The sequence below is a fragment of the Gracilinanus agilis genome, chromosome 3, assembly GCF_016433145.1.
Source record: "Gracilinanus agilis isolate LMUSP501 chromosome 3, AgileGrace, whole genome shotgun sequence".
NCBI classification, from domain to species: Eukaryota; Metazoa; Chordata; class Mammalia; order Didelphimorphia; family Didelphidae; genus Gracilinanus; species Gracilinanus agilis.
The window spans coordinates 478800589-478823831 of record NC_058132.1 but is presented as its reverse complement, the minus strand read 5'-3'; the positions used below and the strand labels follow the sequence as shown (position 1 = coordinate 478823831).

General features: G+C 35.7%; 1 pseudogene; it reads left to right on the top strand.

The window, feature by feature from the left end:
• The first annotated feature begins 16367 nt into the window (after positions 1 to 16367).
• LOC123243397 lies at positions 16368 to 16467 on the top strand (annotated as a pseudogene).
• The last annotated feature ends 6776 nt before the right edge of the window (positions 16468 to 23243 follow it).

Genomic DNA, 23243 nt, shown 5'->3' with positions numbered 1-23243 from the left:
AAATATTTATTACAGCTTGTACAAAGAATTGGAATTTGAGGGGATGCCTATCAATTGGAGAATAGCTAAACAAATTGTGTTAAATGACTATGCCATAAGAAACAATGAGCAGACTGATAAAAACAATAACAACAACAAAACTTGGCAGGACAGCTAGGTGGCTCAGTGGATTGAGAGCCAGGTATAGAGGTAAGAGGTCCTGGGTTCAAATCTGACTTCAGACATGTCCTAGCTTTGTTATCCTGAGCAAGTCACTTAACTCCCATTGCCTGGCCCTTACTGCTTTTCTGCCTTGGAACCAATACAGAGTATTAATTCTAATATGGAAGATAAGGGCTAAAAAAATTGTAAAGAACTACATGAGATAAAGAACAGTGAAATGAGTAGAACCAAGAGAACATTATATACAACCACTGAATTAATAATGGAAGAACAAACCGAATGCTACCTCCAGGAAGTGAACAGAAAGATGAAACATGAAAGGCAATTTATGTCAGTAATGCAGGGAGGGCAGGGAAAGGCTGGAACACTTGCAAATGGGATTTATTAGGTGGATATGAAGAAAAGTAAGCTAAACATATAGAAGATTTGTGATCTCATTTGTATACTGTCTTCTTTTTTCTTTATACATGAAAATATTTTGTCTGGTTTTATAAAATTTGGAATAAAAAATATCCCTAGTCCATTCCTTTTGGCAGATGACTTCACCTCATATTTTATTAAGAAAATCGTTGCTTTATTTCCCCTATTTTGTAAAATCCTTCTATGTGTTTGTCTATCATAAGGTGGTTACTTTCACTGTGACAACAAAATCTTCCTCTCAGATCAACCTTGGTTCAGACCAATATTTTTTTCAGTCTCTTCCTTTTTAATTACTTCTCTGCTTCCTATAAAAATGCCTATTTCTCCATACTTAAAAACCTTTTCCTTCACCTGAATATCTCTTCTATCTGTCATTCTATCTCTCTATCACTCTGGCACAGGCATAGAGGTGCAACTTTTGCTTTCTCCACTTCCTTACAACTGTCTCAATTCTCAAATCCTTAAGATTAGATTTATGTCCTCACCATATCACTGAAATTTTCTTTTAAAAATTGTCAATTATTTGAACCTTTCAGTTTTCACTCTTGGCCTCTGTAGGTTCTCGATGAAGTTAAGTTAACTACAACTTCTGGATACTTTAGCTACCCTTGGATTCTGCAACAATCCTCTTTATTCATTTGCATCCTCTATATCGAACTACTCCAATTTCATTCTCCTCTACAGATTCATTATCTGTATCTTGGCTATCAAATATGATGGATTCTATCTTGGATCTTTTCTTCTCCCTCTATGTCCTGTCCTTCAACAATTTTACTTGCTTTCATGTTTTTAATGATCATTTCTATGCAGATGATTCTCAAATTTATAACTCCATAACCTAATAGAAATATAATTTTAGAAACATAAATTCACAAATATGAATGTAAATCTATTACTCAGTTCATATTGTGAACTGTAGTTCTATATTGACAATGACTGTACCAACAGGATCTCAAACTTAATATATTCAAAAGTAGAACTCCTTATTTTCTCCCTTAATCTTCTCTCCTCTATCTTCCTAATTTCTCTATTCCTATAAATGGTAATATCAATCCCTCAGTCCTAGACTCCAAATATAGATTGAGATTTAGTACCTCTTACCTTCCATATCTAATCTATTGGGAAGGCCTCATGATTTTCCCCTTTTCTTCTTGGACACTGACATTATTCTTGTGATGGTCCTCATCATCTCACACCTGAACAACTGAAATACTCTACCAGTGGGTCTACCTACCTCAAGTGTCCTCCAACTCCAATCCATCCTCCCCTTCAGCCACCAGAGTGGTTTTCCTAAAGTGTAGGTCCAATCATATTATCTCTTTCCTTTCTCCAGCCCACTTAATAAACTTTAGTGGTTCCCTATTGCCCCCAGGATTAAATATAAAACCCGGTTTTGCATTCTAATCTCTCCTTAACAGCCATTATCTCTAGTTGTCCCCATGCCTGGAATTCCTTACTAACTCATCTTTACCTACTGTCTTTCTTAGTTTACTTTAGGTTCCAACTAAAGTCTCATCTTTTAGAGAAATTTTTCTAACCCCATTTAATTTTATTACCCTTTTAATTTTCTCTCATTTACTTTGTATAGAACTTATATATACATATGTATGTACAGAGAAAATGTATATATGTATGTTTGCTTGTTGTCATCCCCTTCTAATTGTGTACTTTTCGAGACAGGGGCTGTCTTTTGCCTCTCTTTGCATCCCCATTATTCGGTACAGTGCCTGGCACATAGCACATAAAGGTTTAAGAAATGTTTATTGACTGACTGACTGGAGATTGAATCAAGATGGCTAAGCAGGAGGAAGCAATACAGTTCAGCTTCCCTCACAATTGTTTCAACAATGATCTAAGAAAAATGCCAGATTAAGAAATGAATGGTAAATCAGGAAAGAAATTACAGTGGTTCATCTTTCCATTTCATAATCACAAATTATACCTGGGCAAAAGTGCACAGGGCAAAAACTGTGTAATGAGCTTGGACAAAAATCATAAACTCAGCATCCAGAGCTCTGAGCTAGGTCAGTATCCTAGGTCACTCAAAATTAATCTTTGACAGCCTCTGGAAGATAGCAACAGTACTAGATCTCTCAGAAGATGGGGTGGGGGTGTGAACCCAAGGCTTAGAGCTCTTAAGTAGGTCTGCAAGAGTTGATATCAAGTCTTCATGAGAAAAACTTACTGCATTAAAAAACAATTATTAAAAGTTGTATCAACATGTAAATTTTTTTTGAAAATTAAAAAAAAACTTGCTGCAAAAATCCTTCCCAGTTTCCTGCTTTTTTTCTTATTTAAGCTATATTGGTTTTGTTTATGCAAGGAACTTTAAGTTTCTTGCATAAACAAAACCAATGTAGCTAAAATTGGAAGAAAAGTAATCAACTAGGAGAAAAAAAAATCTTTGCAGTCATTTTCTTCAAAGGGGAAAATTGCAAATCACTTCAATATCTTTGCCAAAGGAACTTTATGTTTAGTATTGGTGTGCTGTGGTCCATGGAGGTCATAAAGAGACAGACATAACTGAGCTACTAAACAACAGCAAATTAAAATTATCTATTTTATCTCCTGTGAACTTCTCTATCTCCTGTTTAGTCATGAACTCTTCCCTCATCTATAGATCTGACAGGAAATTTCTTTCATGCTACTCTATTTAGCTTATGATATCACCTTTAATGTCTAAATAATGTACAGTACTCATTTTGGGCCTATCTTGAGATATTGATCTATACCTCGTTTCTAACAGACAAGTTGCTAGTTTTCCAGCAGGTTCTTTTTTCAAATAGTGAGTTCTTGCCATAGTCTCTGGATCATTGGGTCTAGGCTACTGTGCACCCACTATACTTTATGCTCCTTAAAGACCCAGACTATTACCGGTTTCTTTTATCTCCACAGTTCCTACACAGTGCCTTCTCACAGACTCTTAATTAATATTTCTAAATTTAGTTTCTTTATATGACAATATAAAGGTGTAGGTACCAGTTTATAGCACTCTAAAGTGGTTCTATATAAATCAGCATGGGCATCTACTCAAAAATAGTTGTTGTTCTTCAAGAGAACCAATGACATCATGAGATGATGTCTGACACCTGGATTGGATTTAAGGGAGGCAAAGTTGTACAAAGTCATCAGCCTCACTCTCCTAGAATTATTAAAGTCTAATGGCAAGACAGAAATCAAGACAATTGTCAATAGCTGGATACGCAGTGGACAACTTTGGCATCTTTGACATCTGATCAAGCTCTAAATGCTCCATAACTTCTACCTCAGCCAACTTCATGGGCATTACAACAAATTATTCTCATCTACCTATTCATTCTTTTTCATTCTATGGAAGCCTTCAAATGGTTGGGGTAGACATCCCCCTTACTAACAGTTACCATCAATCTGAATTAGCCCATCTGCTGATTCAGTTTTACTAGAGTGTGGCCTCTGGATATGCCACTGCTTCTTGGAGCCACAAGTGAGAGCTAGGTGACATGTGTACACTAAAGATGGATGAGCAACACTGAAAAGGGCTTGGTAAGCCCTTATATCAAAAATACTAGTCCTTCCTGAACATCCCATAAACCCCCTCAAAAAAAGCAAATAGTCTGGAGTCAAAAAATCTCTGCCTCTGTCTCTACTAGTATGAACTTTAAAAGTCATATTCTTTTCTTTGTCTCAGCTCCCTCAAAGATAAAATGGAGAGAATAGAACCTACCTGATTTTTGGAAATGTAAGAGTGGGTAAAATTTTCTTGCATACATTGAATATCAACATTTGCAAATGAAAAGACCAGAAATTACTTGAAGATTTAGCCTTTCCTTTTATCTAGGTTGGAGAAAAGGAGAAACTGTGAGATAACTCTAGAGAAACCCAAATACTAGAGTTGTTTCATACTTATTGGGGAAATGATTATAGCCTGAATTATAGTCTTTCCAACAAGGTAAGAATTTAAGACACACACTGGACAGTCACCATCAGTACAAAGAGGTAGGTGTTTGATTGATGGAAATCAACTTTATACTAAGAAAAAATTCCATGACAATAGGCATTAACTTTCTGGGATGGTCCTGTTCTTTATTCTAAAGTGATTGTCATCTTAAGCCCAGACTCTCCTGATAGTCTGTCCTCCAGTCATCAAATCATAGAGGAGAGGCAAAAAGGGGTGCTGAGAATGTATTGATTATCAGAACTATCTCCAAGATGATGAGATTTCAGTCAATGATCTTATCCATTCTTTTTCAAATGTCTCCAACTTTTCTTTACCTCATGGAAAATGATACTATTTCTTAGCAAAGATACTGGAGTGGTTTATCATTTTCTTCTCCAGTGGATGGAGGTCATGATTAAGTTATTTGCCTAGGGTCACACAGCTATTAAGTATCTGAAACTGGATGTGAACTTAGGTCTTTGAGCCAAATTTCCTTCTCTAATTTATTTTACAGATGAGGAAACTGAGACAAACAGGGTTAAGTGACATCCAGACACAATTAGTAAATGTCTGAGGTCAAATGTGAAATCAAGGAAGAGGAGTCTTGACTCTGGGTCCAGTACTCAAATCCACTGTGTCACCTAACCACCCTACAAAGTAATCTATTATATTAAATGATCCTAAAAGCCCTGGTCTTTCAATGTACAGTTGTATAAAAAAAACATTTTGAAAAGTATTTTTATTATCCTTTTTTCATTTTATTTAATTGTTAATTTCTGAATTTTTTTCCTTCTCCCTCCCCCCCTTCACCCACTGACAAGATAAGAAAAACAAAAGAAAAATGTTTCTATAATGTCTGTATAAGATCACAAGACTTAAATATGTAATGGATGCTACTTTTCATCTAATTCAGGAGTGTTAACTCAAATAGAAACTGGGGCTAATAAACAATGAATAAAGATCCTTTTGGGCCACACATTGACTTAGAAAATCACATATTAACATTATTTAATTTTTTTTCTTAAATGATTCCCCATTCACTTAAATCTAGTTCTCAGTTCAGTTGCAAATGTTGTAGGTTGCATACAACTGGAGGGCCACATGTTATACACTTTTGATCTAGTCCAACACCCTCATTTTATAGATGTGGGAACTGAGGCCCAGAGAAATCATTATTTGGTCAAGGTCAAATAGCAAAAGCAGATCCAAAGCATGGTCTTTTAATACCAAACACAGTTCTCTATCCACTATATGGAAACAAATATAATTTTTGTCTCATCCTCCCCTAAATAAGCACATTTATTGCTATTAGTTTGTCTCAAGTCTCTAAATGTAGCAAACTCTTTGCTTCTGGCATTTCATCTCATACATAGGAAAGCAGTATGTTTTCCAAAGTTGTGTTTCATGTACCACAACATGTGCTGCACATATGTTTAAAATATGTGACGTTATGTAAATACATTTAAAATATTGTAAGATGACCCAATTTCCGAACTATGTAAAACTTAGTGTATTACATGACATAACACATCTACCAAAATATATTGTAATACATTTGAAAATAGAAAAAACAAATGACGAATTTGGTAACATTTTAAATATGTTTTCTTGTATGGTAGAATGTTTTTACATTTACTGAATCAAAATACAATTTAAAAATGAAAAGAAAGAAAGTCATTATGAATGTGTTTTCCTCTTATGTGCTTTTACTGATTGAGTTTAGGGAGTTTTTATGCTGGGATATTTTCTAATTATTTAGTCGTTTGCCTAAATATCAATTAATAGTCTCTGGAGCTCAAGATAGAAATGAAAACCAAATACAAATTGTTGATTTATAGATACAGAAAGACAAAGACAGGCAAAGAGATAGAGACAGAAAGATGTTGACAGGAACATAGAGAAAGGTAGAAGACATTAAAAAGAAAGCATGGAAGATAACAGAGAGAAGGGATATGGAAAAGGATAAGGGGCACCAGTGGAGATAGGAACTGGTGATTCCAAAATGCAGAGGTACACACACAAGCATACTGAAAAAGAGACAGAGAGAAATAAAGAGGAAATAAGGGGGGGCAGGAAGATTAAAGGGAACAAGTAAAACAACCACTGGATATCCGACTCTTCTTTCACTATTTTTGACCACAGTGGGTGCAAATGAGATCACCGGGGTTGGTTTGTTTGAATTTGTACTATTTATAGAACCCAAGGCTCTTGTTACCTATTAGGTTTCTTATTAAAATATAGTTAGTACAAGCAGGGGGATTGTAAACTTACAGGATCCCAAGCACCAATTAAAATAATAAAAAACACATCACTGCCACAAAATTAAGTACTTTTGGCAAATGTTCCTGGAGGAAGGAATTAAAGATAGGTAGATGAAGAAGAAAAATTGGAAAAAGGCAAAGAAAAGCCCCTGAAAATCATTGATAGTCAAGGAAGAGGTATGTTTTCAAAGAAACAAAACCAAACATTATAGCCATCTGTGCTCAAAACACTGAAAAGTATCCTGGCCATGATCCTAATTCTCTCCAACATCAAAGATGTTATATAATTTTATAAAGATTGAATTAAAAATGCATTGGAATGGAATGGTCAAGATCATATAAATTATATTTACAACAAACAAGTTACCTCTCTCTGAAATTGTGATTTCCACAAAAGATCTTCTGCCACTGTCTTCACAAGCAGACTGCTAAGACTTTTGGGGGAAGAATAAGAAAGGCATTATTCATCCTTTGGTGAAGAGAGTTTCAGGCTTTCTCAACTTCTATAGGTTCAGGAATATTATAACAAATTAATTAATGCCCTGGGACCAACAAACAAATTCAATTAATACAAAATGTCATTTTGGTGCTACTGAAACAAAGACAAAAATTAAATAGTTCTTGTCATCAAGGAGATATCTTCTACTGGGATGCTCTGGCATAAGTGACAGTCCTTGAGTGGGGGGAAATACATGTCTTTTTATCAGCAGCCTAGTTAGATTAAACAAGGGGTCAGAAAATGTTTTCTCTATAGGCTCAAATAGTAAATACTTCAGGCTTTGTGGGCCGATAAATAAAGCTGGAAATATTTAACTTCAATAACAAGACAAATAAATTTCCTTAAATTTTAATGTCAAAATTCAATAATGATGAGGAGAAGAATGATAATGATGATGATAATCATAGGGTATAATTTTTTGGTAATACAAATCTACAGAATTCATTTAGGGTGAAGGATAACTTTTCACTTAATTGGTATTCAAAGTTAGTGTTCCATAATAACAAAAATTACAATTGCTAACATTTATGTAGCACTCACTCGGGCACTCTGCTAAGTAGTTTACAATAAACTATCTCATTTGCTCCTTATAATAAGCCTGAAGGGTTTGCTATTATTATTCCCATTTTACAGAGATGGAAACTGAGTCAAAGAAGGTTAAGTGATTTGCCCACAGTCACATATCTTTTAAGTATCTGAGGTGAAGGAATTGGATGAACCATAATACCATTTTGTGACTCAAGTCTGGAGGCATCTCAGGACCTTTTGTATTCAGTAAATAGATCTATTTCTATTTCTGTCATGTGAGAAAATTTTATTCAGTTGTGGGAACCAGGTGAAAGCCTTGCTGTATTGTTTGAACCTAGCTTTGAATGGCTGGAAATTTAGACCATGTCTACCTTCTGTTTAGAAACCCTTAACTAAAGCTCTAGACCAGGGGTCGGCAACGTATGGCTCTCGAGCCATATCTGGCTCTTTTAAGGGCCACATATCGCTCTTTCTGCAGGAGCCATGAAGTCAATTTTTTTTTTCAGGCTCTGTTACAAGAGCGCGCACTGTGAGTACTGACAGACGAACCGTGGCACAGTAACTAATAGTTTACACATGACAACGTGCGTCACGTGATACATGTAGTGCAGAGGTGCAATCAACCCTGCAAAAGGTGAACTGCAGAATTTCTGACAGTTGAGAGGGTTTAGAACCCTGACTAGCAGCAGTTTATCCGGGAGGCTTGGTGAGAGCGAAAGGGTCAACTGAGCTTGGTCTTTGGGCTGAAACCTGGCCTTGATTCTGTGCCTTTTCTCTTGAGATTTTGTAGCTTAGCTAATTCCTCTGGATCTCCCTGAACTTCCCTATTCTATTCCCCATTTCCTTTCCTAATTTCCTGTGGGTTTTGGGAGTAGGGTGGATTTGGGTGGTAGCAATCAAACTTTGAAGACTTAGGTTTTCCCTATAGACAAGTAGGGCTTACCCTTGATACAAATTATCTCCTGATTCCTTGTATATAACTTCCCTAACCTTAAAGGCAACAAAGCCTCCTGGGGCTGAGTGGGAGCAGGCTTTTGCTCAGTTTGCCCCATTGCTGTGTCCCTCCCCCACCTGGAGCTTCTCCCTAGGTGGTTGTTAGAGAAACCTTGTATCTCTCTGTCCTTTATAATCAACCCTGAAACTTAATAAACCCTGTTGTTATTTAATCAAACCTTTTGCTAAATCGTTGGTTGAACAATAAAAGAGGGATAAGGAGAGAAAGGAATAGTTTCTCTTTCAGTCCTGAGGGGAGTTGGAGGCTTCCATCTTGGAGGAAGTGGTGATCTCTATACTTCCTCTGAGAAGCCAGTCTATTTCACAGACAGGGAAGAGCCTGGGGACTCTGTCTTTGTGAACCTGAGAAACTGACTAGCAAGCCCTCTAGTTAGTTTCAAACCATTTGTATCTGGCCCTAACCTTTTGTCTGTAGAAGTTCCCTTCCTACCTGAAGGGTTCAACCTGTTTCCCTTTAGTGTCCTCTGTCTCAAGCCTGTGTACCCAGGCTGTGTCTCCCTGTTGCAGCTGCCTGCCCAACTACCTCATCCTCTCCCCTTGCCGCTCATTATACTTCAACATCTTATATTTCCCTAAACTCAGTCATTCCCTTACATCTCCTATCACCTCAATTTACTACCTCCACCATTGTACCCTCCTTTCCCACCTACTGATTTAGGGACCTACAAACCCCATCCACTTGCTTTATTCCCATATTACATACATCAATATCATGATGTCATGCATCACGTACCTTTTGGTACCATGACTATCTTCTAAGATAGAAGGCTCCCTCATTGATATTGCCACGCAAGATGAATCCTGGTCTTTAGTTCGGCTTGGTATGTGAGCTGTGTGTTCCTCCTTCTGCCCTCCTTTTACTCTTTCCACACCTGTTACTGACATCTTGGGGTTCTCTATAGTGATTGATCACTTTTTTCTACATTTTTTACCCCTCTGCCTCTGATTTACATAGTTTTATCTCAGTGCATATATACATTTACAATCCTATCTCACTTTTTTTTTACCTATTCTGCTACTATATTTATTTTTCAGTGATGACACTACCTTGTTTGTTACCTCTATTCATGGGGTCTGCACTCCTTATTTGTGGGATTGTTATTGTTTTTAACTTTTCTACCTGCTCTTAAAGGGGAACTATAGTCAGATTACATCTTTACATATGCTTCATTAGTGAGAAGCATTTCTCCCCAGTAGTTGTTTCATTTGATACAGAATGATTGAGTAAGCAGCACTGATAAATACCTGTACCAGGAAATGTGTGTGATGTGTCCTGGCCAGTTTTCCATGAAAAGGTATCCTCCTCCCCCAATACTTACTAATGCCTGCACACAAGTCATGTTATTTTCTGTAATCTCCTGATCTCCTACTTAATTTATATGGCCAAATGGCTTAACTAGCAGGCCGGCAGCTTTTTCTTCTCCTGTTGCCTGACTTGAGAGAGGGAGAGGAAAAAGTACTCTTCCCTGAATTTTTATCTCTTTATTTCAGCAATTTTCTTAGTGTAAAGGAGTTTTATATATGTGTGTGCAGTTATATCAGTACTATAGTGCTCTATTAAGTCTTGTTTTTTGATTAATAAAATAGCTTGAATTGGATGTTTTTCTTTCTTTTTGTTTTCACAGCTGGACAAGGAGACAAGCCCTTGCTGGTATTTAACTTCAAATTTTCTAATTAAACTGAATTGTACTTTCCTTCCTTTTAATAAAGTAGTCAGCTAACTAATTGCAGAAACCCTTTTATTGAAGAAGATGGCTGAAAAAAGAAGAGGAGTATTAAAGGATTATGAGTATCGTACTTTTCAGCAGAAATGGACAGAGGAATTCGCCTTTGTAGAGAGAGCAGGTTCTGCAGTATGTCTAATATGCAATGAAAAAATTTCATCAATGAAACGGTCAAATATAAAGTGACACTTTGACCTACGCCATACTACATTTGCATCAAAATATCCTGCGGGGGACAGCAGGAAGAAAGCATGTGAAGAGCTACTGTGCAGAGTGCAAGCTAGTCAGCAGCAACTCCGTGTTTGGACCCAACAAGGTGAATGGAATTCGGCTAGATTTGCTGATACTTTAGCAATTGTGAGAAACGGAAAACCATTCACAGATGGGGAGTATGCCAAAACATTCATGCTTGATGTTGCCAGTGAACTTTTTGATGATTTTTCAGATAAAGACAAGATAATCAAATGAATAAAAGGCATGCCTCTGTCGGCAAAAACTGTTCACAATCGTATGATAATGATGGCAAATCAAATTGAGGAAACACAACTGAAGGACTTAAATGCAGCACCATTCTTTTCTCTCTGTGTGAATGAGTCAACAGACATAAGCCATTTATCCCACTTCAGCGTGATTGCAAGGTATGTTGTTGGTGACACACTGTGTGAGGAAAGTCTTGCTGTTTTGCCTTTGAAAGGGACAACAAGAGGGAAGGATTTATTCAAGTCTTTCACTGAGCTCACTAATGAAAAAATCTACTGATGGATAAACTTATTTCAGTGTGTACTGATGGTGCTCCGTGCATGGTGGGGAAAAACAGAGGATTTGTAGCACTTCTTCGTGCACATGAAAAGAGACCCATCCTAAGTTTTCATTGCATCCTACATCAGGAGGTGCTTTGTGCTCAGATGTGTGGCAAGCAGCTTGGTGAGGTGATGTCACTGGTTATTCAGGTGGTCAATTTTATTGATACCCAAGCTTTAAAAGATCGCCAGTTTAAAACACTGCTGGAAGAAGTTGGGAATAATTATTCTGGTGTGCTTCTGCACAGCAATGTGCGTTCGTTGTCAAGAGGGAAGGTGCTCAACCCTTTTGTAGCTTGTCTGAGCAAAATCCGGACTTTTCTTGAAATGAAAAATGTCGAGCATCCTGAGTTAGCCAGCACTGAGTGGCTTCTGAAGTTCTACTGTCTTGTAGACAGAACTCAACATCTGAAACCAGCTCAGTGTGAAAATGCAAGGTGTTGGAAATACATTCTTATCCCTTCAACAAGCAGTGTTTGCATTTGAAAATAAGCTAGAACTCTTCATCACTGACATTGAAACAGGTCATTTACTACACTTTAAAAAACTGGGAAAGTTTAAAGATGCATGCACAACAATGACCCTGCTCAATATCTCGATCTTTAGCAGCTAACAGGCTTCACATCTAATCTTCTGCAGTCATTCAAAGCACGCTTTGGAGAATTTTGTGAGCACACTCATCTTTTTAAGTTCATAACCCATCCACACGAGTGTGCAGTGGACAGTGCTGACCTGAGTTACATCCCCGGTATCTCCATCAGAGATTTTCGAGCTTCAAGCTGCTGATCTGAAGGCCTCAGACATGTGAGTGAATAAGTTCAAGTCACTGAATGAAGATTTGGAAAAACTTGCACTACAGCAAGCAGAGTTGGCGAGCAATCACAAGTGGGGAGAAATGAAAAATCTTTAACCCGCGAATCAGCTGATTGTCAAAACTTGGAACACCCTTCCTGTCACATACCACACACTGCAACATGTGAGTATTGCTGTACTGACAATGTTTGGCTCTACGTATGTATTGTGAGCAGTCTTTCTCACATCTAAAATACATTAAGACCAACCTAAGATCACGTTTAACAGATGGAAGTCTCAATGCCTGCATGAAGCTTAACCTCACCACATATCAACCAGACTACAAATCCATCAGCAAACCATGCAGCAACAGAAGTCACATTAATGGTAAGAAGTACTTTATTCATCATTGGTTAGCACATAATAACGTTATTAAAAATAGTTCAGAGACTTATTGTACTTTAAAAGTGTTGTTCTTACAGAAAATGCACATATTTACTTGTATTCAGTGTTAAACATATTGTATGGCTCTCACGAAATTACATTTTAAAAAATGTGGCGTTTATGGCTCTCATGGCCAAAAAGGTTGCAGACCCCTGCTCTAGACTATGTTGACCAGAAATTCAGTTCCAAAGATTGATGCAAGGAGTTTTCTCAAAATTGTACATCTCAAACAATCCAAATACCTTATCTGAACACTGGTACCCATATTGATCAACTAGTTATTGTTTCCAAATTCCTCTAATCACTTACAGACACTCGAGGAGAGAAGTATACCTCTTTTTTTGATCTCAGGGAATTGTAACCATTCACTTTCTTTCTCCAAATTAGGAGCTAAAAAATCATAACGAAACTTTCATTTCTCCTCTTGTTTTTTTTTTAAACCCTTAACTTCCATTTTATAACTTAACTTCCATTTTATAATCAATTCTGTGTATAGGTTCAAAGATGGAAGAGCAGTAAGGGTTAGGCATCGGGTATAAGTGACTCACCCAGGGTCACACAGCTAGTCTGAGGCCAGATTTGAACCCTGGACCTCCCATCTCCAGACCTGACTCTCAGTCCTCTGAGCCACCTAGCTTCCCTTTCTTCTCTTGTTTTGAAATGAATATTTACTTGTAAGTTGACAGCTAGATGGTGCTATGGATAGAACTCCAGACTCCTCTTCCTGATTTCAAATCCAGTCTTAGCTACTTTCTGTGGGATTCAGGTCAAGTCACTTAATCCTGCTTGCCTTAGTTTCCTCATCTGCAAAATGATCTGGCAGAGGAAATAGCAAACCACTCTAGTATCCTTATCAAGGGAACTCCAAATGGGATCATGAAGATTTGGGCTCGTTGGGAAAATGATTAAACAAGAACAAATTCACAAGGAATGAAAATAACCAAATGAATGAATAAATAAATATAAGAATAGTAAACTAATAAAATATTATGGTAGAGAATGAAATGTTATTGAGTTATAATTTATCACAGTGATTTCTAGTGCACCAAACAGCAGTGTAAAGTGATGAGATCACAATTATGGTCTATGTCTCACCTATTAAATTTTGCCATTATAGCACAAAAGGAGACATAGAAAATATGTAAACAAATAAGTATAGATATATGTTAATAAAGCTTTATTTATGGATGAAATAATTTTAATTTTATATAATTTTCAATGTATCCAGATATATTATCATTTTTTATTTTTTCAACCATCTAAAAATTAAAATGTGCTTAGCTCATGGCTATACAAAAATAAGCGACAGGTTAGATTTGGCTTTTGGGCCAGAGTTTGCTGACCCTTAATTTATGTATATGGTCAAACTAGTATCCCATTACTTGTTAGGTTGTAGGCTACTTTAGGGCAAAGACATTCTCACTAGACCCTGAGCCATATTTTAGGATCATAGATAGAGAGCATCAGAGTCCATCTTGTGTAACATTTTCACTTCATAAAGTATCTGAAGCCCCATAAGTTTAAGTGACTTGCCCATTGTTCCACATGTTGTAAGCATCAGAAGTTCTGCTATCTCTAGCTAGCACTCTTTCCTCTTCATCAAACCACCTTAATTTTTTTGTCCCCAACACATAAGAACATACCTCGCTCATAATATATTTTAATTTTTATTGAATTAAGAAAAAAAGTTTCTAGTTAAATCATCCAGACTGACCAGCTGCATGAATATATTTGCCTAGAGCAGTGATGGGAAAACTTTTTAAAGAGGGAGCAAAAGGAAAGGAAGTGCTCATCTATCATTCTGTTTCTAAGGCAACTCTTTCGAAGTTTCATTGTATTGTATCCTACTCATTGTATTCATCAGATTAGGAATGGTGTCTATGGTCAGATAGTACATTTCAGGGGGCCACATCTGGCCCATAGGCAGTAGTTTGCCCATCACTGGTCTAGAACATTTTTCCCTCCCTTTTTTCTTTAAAACTTGGCTGATCTACGAAATATCCACTAGATTCTGACTGTTCAGATTTTATTTTGTCCTTCTGACCCCCTAGATAGAAAAATATACCAAGATGCCCTTAACATTGTAGGACATGTAGAGCATGGTAATTTCAAAGAAGTAAAGGAAAGAAGAGACTCTTAATAGGATTGATAAATGGACTCCAGATTTTCTGAACTTTCTCATTCCATAAGTCTCTGATTAAAATTTTTGGGAAGGAGCGCTGCTCTCGTCTCCTTATGCAAACTCTAGGCCTTGTTCTGGGATCTCTGTGAAACCAGGCTGAATACGCAATCTCTCATTATAAGTCTTTGAGGAAACATAATTGAAACTGAGCTTCTAGCTAGCTGGGGCTGCAAATGTTGCTGAAATTCACCTTCAAGTCTGAAGAAACACATTTTAAGTATAACTGACAGAGCAACTCTATTTGAACAACAGGAAACTTCCAAAGACATCTTGTGTTTAAATCAGGGCTGGGCAACTTGGCAATGTTCTGGGGTCAACAAGACATCTTAAAACTATTTTTCAAATGTCTGCTGCCTGTAAAATGTATTTGTGGAAGTGCTTTCCCTAATTTTCCAGTCCACGTATATTTTCAGAAATATAAAGCCATATGTTTCTGATACGTTTGTAGTTAACATTGCAAGACTGAGGCTTTCTAACAAGTTGAGATTCATCCTGGGAGATTTAGGAAACCTTCTGTCTTCTAAAAACTGCAGACAACCTCTTGCTGTAGCCAGACTTTGAGCTATTCAGACATAGCTTCTAGTTCTCTATCTCAGGAGTAGAGTGAAAATAGATTAATATTCCCAAGAAAAGCCTGGGGAGAACCAGACATCTAGTCACAAAAACTTCTGCCCCTCTACCATATACATAAACTATGACCCCATTCTTGAGCTTATCATATGTGTTCAGCTTTTTCTACTTTCTAGATTATATGCTTGGATCCTTCAGATCAGACAGGTCAGCTTTTACCTTATCTGTGCCAAGGCATACCTGGAGCTCCTACTAGGGGCATGATATCCAATCTCTCAAATCCTCATCTGTCTAGAAAATACAAACACTGGAACTCATTCTTACCATGACCTCCAATCCCCCACTTCCACACTTTTTTCCCAAGCCACCATCCCTGTACTGTTTACATTGTTCTCCCTTTATTTTAACTACTTCGCAAAATACTTCAATTCTACACTCTTCTCTTTTCTTGTTCTCCTCTATCTTTCTCTCCTCCTCTCTCTAATTTCAGCCTTTGATTAGTCTTACCATCTGTTATCTTAGTTCCTACTCATGTGCTGCTGAATGAAGGTAGAGAAGATCATGAGACTATGTTGACTTCATCCATCACATAGCTATTATATAATCTTAACGAGATCCTCACTTCAACACTTTTATATCTCCCTAATTGACTTGCTCTCCCACCTACCACAGAAACAGAAACTTTTCCAAAACTTTTCATTCCACCTTGTACTACCTAAAACTCCCCCTATCATCTTGCTCCTGTCTAAAAAATTTCTCATTATACAATTTTTTAAAACATAAATCCCTCTTCTTTGTTTTCCCTATGGTGTCTTCCATGACTAACATGGAGATGGCATTTTTCCTTGCCAATACCTGTTAGTACTGCTAACTTCCCTCTTTTGATTTTCTCTAAATATCTTGTATATGCTTTCTTTCTGAAGAGTTGTTTGTGTATCATGTATCCCATTAAATTTTGAGTTCCTTGAGATCAGGGATTATATTTTGACCTTCTTTATATTCCTTAACATGATGCTTTGTATGTTTTAGGTGCTTTAAACATGTTTGTTGAATGCTTGCTACATCAGTACATGTACTAAAATTGGAATGACACAGAGATTAGCATGGCCCCTATGCAAGGATGGCATATAAATTCATGAAGAGCTCCATATTAAAAAAAAATTAAATGTTTATTAACTAATCAACTTCTTAGAACCTTAGTTCCTTATCTGTAAAATAGGGATAATAATACCTGTAATACTTATCTCACAGGTTTTTTGTGAAGAACAAACGAGAATGTTATATATATGTATATATATATGTATATATATATACATATATATGCACACGGGCATAAAGTTATTCATTATAATCTCAGAGTTGTATCAATTTGTTTTTTCTCTGAATCTTAAAAAGTCTGAATGCTTTTTTAGTTGGTTATTGTGTTTTTAATCCATATTTTATAACTATTCATCCTTTTAGGAATTTACTTTTACATATTTATGTGCAACTTATTCAATGCATTTTACAAATATGCTCTCTGCCTTCAAGGGATTCACACGAACTGAGGCTTAATTTATGACCCTAGATGAATTAACATGTTCTTTTTAAATACAGATTTCCAAATTGAGCTGGGGATAGTAAAAGGTGAGATTTTGGGAATTTGCATAAAAATAGATTTAGTCTCCTCCCATTTTTCTCCAGAAACTAAGGAGTGACTATTTAAAAACTTACAAAATTATTTTTAATAAGTTATTAAATTAAAAAAAATTTTAATTAAAAGAGGATTACTGACAAGAAGGAATTTTATTCTTAAGCCTGGAGTAGCACTCCTGCTGAGACAACTCATTGACACAAACACAAACTACTAAAAGAGTTTGAGTAAGTCTTCTATTTTTTTTAACATTTATTAATATTTACTTTTTAGAAAAGTTAACATGGTTACATAATTCATGCTCTTACTTTCCCCTTGACCCCCCTCTTGAACTTCCCCGCCCCACCATAGTTGATGTGTATTTCCACTGGTTTTAACATGTGTCAATGATCAAGACCTATTTCCAAATTGTTGATATTTGCATTGGCGTGGTAGTTTCGAGTCTACATCCCCAATCATGTCTGCCTCAACCCATTTGTTCAAGCAGTTGTTTTTCTTCTGTTTCCACTCCTGTAGTTCTTCCTCTGAATGTGGGTAGCATTCCTCTCCATAAGTCCCTCAGAATTGTCCTGGGTCATTGCATTGCTGCTAGTATGGAAGACCATTACATTAGATTTTACCACAGTATATTGGTCTGTGTGTACAATGTTCTTCTGGCTCTGCTCCTTTCGCTCTGCGTCAATTCCTGGAGGTCTTTCCAGTTCACATGAAATTCCTCCAGTTTATTATTCCTTTGATCACAATAGTATTCCATCACCAGCATATACCACAATTTGTTCAGCCATTCCTCAATTTCAGGACATACCCTCATTTTCCAGTTTTTTGCCACCACAAAAAGTGCAACTATAAATATTTTCGTACAAGTCTGTTTATCTATGATCTCTTTAGGGTACAAACTCAACAATGGTATGGCTGGAATAGGTCTTTTTTAAATAGAAAAAAAGTAACAAAATCAAAAAGGTTTAATGAATTTTGATTAGCCCTGCTAAAATCACATAGAAACACAGGGAAATACAGAAAAACAAACTTATAGTTAAAAACATCTGCTTTAATAGGTGAAGGAGCAGCTAGGTGGATCAGTGAATTGAGAACCATACCTAGAGAGAGGACCTCCTGGGTTCAAATCTGGGGTACAAACCCAACAATGGTATGGCTGGATTAAAGGGCAGGCTTTCTTTTATAGCCCTTTGAGCATAGTTCCAAATTGCCAACCAGAATGTTTGGATCAGTTCACAACTCCACTAGCAATGCATTAATGTCCCAGTTTTGCCACATCCCCTCCAGCATTCATTATTCTCCCCTTCTTTCATTTTAGCCAATCTGCTAGGTGTGAGGTGATATCTCAGAGTTGTTTTGATTTGCATTTCTCTAATTATTAGAGATTTAGAACACTTTCTCATGTGCTTATTGATACCTTTGATTTCTTTATCTGAGAATTGCCTATTCATGTCTCTTGCCCATTTATCAATTGGAGAATGGCTTGATTTTTTTTTATACAATTGGTTTATCTCCTTGTATATTTGAGTAATTAGACCCCTGTCAGAGTTTTTTGTTATAAAGATTTTTTCCCAATTTGTTGTTTCCCTTCTGATTTTGGCTAGATCATTTTAAGTCTTCTCTTAATAACAGATATTGTGCCCCTTCATATTAACTCGTTTATACCAAAGCACACAAAGTCTTGAATATCTAAGAAGTTCTATGAAAATCTTTGTAGTAAAAGAATTGGAAATTGAGGGGATGTCCATCAATTGGGGAATGGCTGAACAAATTGTGGTATGTGTTGGTAATGGAATACTATTGGGCTATAAGAAATGATGAGCAAGATAATTTCAGAAAAACCTGGAAAGATCTGTGAGAACTGATACTGAGCAAACTAAGCATAACCAGGAGAATATTGTACACAATAACAGCAATATCGTATGATGATTATTTGTGAAAACTTGGCTACTCTCAGTAATGCAGTGATCTAGGACAATCCTGAAAGACTTATGATGGGGAATACTATACACATACAGAGAAAGAAGTATTGGAGTTGTTTTTCACATGAGTGTATCTTTGGTTTTATTTTAGGGTTTTTGTTATGTATGGACTTGCTCTTACAACAATAGTCAATATGGAAGTGTGTTTTAGTTGACAAATAAAAATGGGAAAAAAAATTTATGCTGTATAAGTTCTGTGAGAATAAAAAAATTAGCTTCTACAGAAATGTATGTGAGAACAAAAAAATTTGTATGAATTTGTAACTTGAGAAATTTAAACTACTATTCTTTAGTTTTGGGTATTTTTCAGTCATGTCTGAATATTGATGATCCCATTTGGGATTTTCTTGGCAAATATAGTGAATTGATTTGCCACTTTCTTTTCCAGTTCATTATTATAAATAAGGAAACTGAGGCAAACATGATTAAATAACTTTGTTAGAGTCACAAAGCTAGATGTGAACTTAGAAAATTACTCTTCCTGACTTCAGTTTCAGCACCCTGTCCACTACACCACCTATATGCCCTTAATTTAAACAAGAGTATTTAGGAAATTACCACTGAGGTTTTTAAAGGTTTATGCTATCCTATGTTAAAGGCTTCATGAAATTTTATAAATTAATAAGTTTATATATAGTCTATCTGAACAATTTCCCCTCCAAAAATAGTTTGTTCTTAACTCCATTAAAAATGGGAGCATGGGCATGAATAAATGATTAAATGAATGAATGAAAGCTAGACTGCCTTTGAGCGGGAGTTGGTTGTCAGTCAGCATGGATGGCTGACCTCTTTTCCCTGGCTGATAGTTTTGAACCTGGGCCAAAAGCAGAGCCAGTAATCCAGAAGTCATTTCTAAATCTAAGGCTTTTGGGGCATTATTTATTTTTATTTAAAGGTACCTTCGAATAGTGTTTTTACATACCTGGAATGTGCCTTTCCTTGCCTCTCCTCTCAATTTTTTTAGCAATTTGTTACAATTAAGAGCAACATAGCCTAGAAGAAGCGTTCATTATCTATGCCAAATCAAGTTAAGTCAAGAAATATTTATGAAGTGTTTACTTAATAGGGAAAAATATGGTCTCTGCCGTCAAGGAACTTATGTCCTAGTGAGGGGGGAAATATATGTGTGTGTGTGTGTGTGTAGTGGGCATTCCCTTAAAATGAATGTTCTGAGAGGAACCAATCAAATAGAAGAAGACATAGAGGCAGAGGTTCCTTCCAAATGGGTAATGATAAGGTTGAGATGTTTCTGGCATATTGTAGACAGGAATGAAACATGGAAAGGAATGTAATAAGGTTGTTTATACAATATATTAGTGGTATTTTATGACTTTTATGAGTATTTATTATGAATTACTAATTATCATGGAAGCTGTAAGCAGAAACTAGAGATCTATTATAAACTGATTGGTATGCTCCAAAGTCCCTTATTTGCCCCATCTGCCCATCATATGATATTATTAAATGAGGCAAAATGAGAAAAACCAGACTACCTCCACACTATTAAATATGATGTTTGTCAGTTGCCATAAGATGGTGATATTCTATTGAAAATTTTGACTTGAAAAATGCCTCACCAAGCACCCTAAATCACCAACACAGATGCTAAACATCAGGACTTTCAAACTTGGATTCTCATATTCCTATTTTTAAAGATGTTTGCTCTTTAAAATTTGATGTCCAGTCTCCATAACCTCAGGGATGGTAAGCTATTTAACCTAGCCTTAAGAATTGCTTTTCAGGCTTTGAGCAAACTCTCATGAGGTTATTTTCTACATAAAGTTCCAGAATGTGACTATTTAATTTTTATGATCATTGGCTTGTATCTTTTTTGTTTGCATGATAGGCTGATAAATTAGGTAGAAAGGAAAATGGCTGGAAGCTCTTATAAAAGAACTTCTGCAAGCTTAATGGGTATCACAGATGGATGTTTTCAATGATAATCATTTATTATGCTACCATTGCAGACTTTGAAGAAACCGCTACATCATGTTTTATGTTATAAGCAGTAAGATGCTTCATGAGGTAGAATTTCTTGAAACTATAACTATGATTTGATCTCAGGTTGAAGTCAAAATAAAATACACTGCTGATTCAACAATCTACCATTCAAGAGCAAACACTAACATTTTCCCACAGAGATTACTGTCTAGAACCTCTAGATGTTATAGTCAGTTTGAGGTACACGTAGGCTACTGAAAAAGTGGGAAATGTTGGCATTAAGAAGGCAGACTTCACCTTGCTCATTCAGTTTATTCATTATAGTGATTCTACTCTAAATCCTTTCCTATACCACAGGCCTAGCTGTGAGACCCTTGAAAAATGCTGAATTCTGGAGTATGAAAAAGTGGTTTGAGAGTATATATGAATTTACCTAGATTGAAATAGAACTGAGGGAATCTTGTCCTATCATATCTAAAAGAGTTCATTCTGTATCTTTCAGACCCAGGTCTGTTAGCATAGCTTTTATATTTTTAAACTATATCCATCTTCTTCCTTTCATGGTAAATTCCTCTGCCTTGGAACAGCCACATTAATTTTTTTATGATGAGTCTTATGTTTATGTCCATTGGTCATCTCTGAGTCCACAGTGATGGAGATACAGGAATAGGGGGAAAAAAACCTTACTCTTTCAGGGATAGCACACTTCACAGAAAAAAAGAAAACTAAACCTTGCGAATAGGATATTGAGTCTTAATAGAATTCAGTCCTCTGCTGGTTAATTCAGTTTCTTGGGACCTTTGCTCTCTTGACAAATCTCTAGTCTGGCAACTATGGGTGAGTCAAAAAGCTTCCTTGGAACTACATAATCTATTACTGGTACACACATATATACACACACACATACACAAATACTAATATATATATATACATGTATAAAAATAAATTACGTATAAATCATATAAAATATTTAATATACAATTGATATATAATATACATAAATAAAAATACTGATATACATAAATATATGAACAATCTATACATGGGTATTAATCAAGTCTGTCAATGTTTGTTTTTGTTTGTTTTTCCCAAGTGGATCTGTGAGTTTTTTCATTCATACAGTCATAAGTTAATTCCTTTGCTAGTTTATCAATAAAAGCAGCCTGGTTCTTAATTATACTGCCAAACCCTAGAAAAGATATTAAGACATCAAATATTCCATGGATTTGGACAATTAAGGAGCATTTCTAACTGCTTTGGATCTGTATTCACACCTTTAGATATTATGAGAAGCACATACTTGAGAGAACCTCTTCAAAACTGACCCTTGTTGGATCACGACTTCAGACTTATGTGCTTTAACCAATCCAATACTTTCATCAGTCTCTTCTTATATCTTCTTTTGTCTTTCCATTGACAATAAAGTCATCTAAAGTTATGAATCAATTAACTCGAACAAAGAAAATTGGTAACTTTTGATCTAAAACAAACTTTACAACTCTTTTACATTTTCCCCCATTGGTTTCTAGATTTATTATTGCTAAAAAACTATTTCCATAATATTCATATTTGTAATAGAGTAATCTTTTAAAACCAAAACTCCCAATCACATACCCATATAACCAAGTGAAAATTCATATATTTTTCTCCTGCATTTCTACTCCCACAATTCATTCTCTGAATGTGGATATCATTCTTTCTCATAAGTCCCTCAGGATTGTCTTTTATCATTTTATTGCTATTAGTAGCCTTCTGTTACATTTGATCATGCCACAATGCTTCAGTTTCTATGTACAATGTGCTCTTGGTTCTGTTCACTTCACTCCACATCAGGTCATTGAGGTCTTTCCAGTTCATATAGAAATCTTCCAGTTCATCATTCTTTATAGTACAATAGTATTATTCTATCACCATCATATACCTACTCTTTTACATTTTTAAACAATTTTTCATATATCATTTTTCTTTTGGTTGCAATCGGTTATTCTGTGCAATATAGCATTACATTTTTAAGATTTTGACAACTTTTATATTGCTGTAATATTTTTGCTATTTTTTACTTAAAAAATTTTTTACTTAAAAATTTTTGTACAGAAATTGACTTAAAAATTTTCTGTCAAATAAGACAAATAAGCTTTCCTTTGTTTAGATATCAAAACCATATTTATGTCATAAAAATTTTGTAAAACTTCTTATTTACCTATTTTTTCAAATCATTTATATAATATTGGGATTATTGTTACTTGAATATTTGGCAGAATTCACTTGTAAATCCATCTGGTAAATTCTACCAAATATTTCAGGAATTATTAATACCATACATATTTACAGATATGATTACTAAATGTGCATTTCCTTCCACTCTCTTTTCTGTTTCT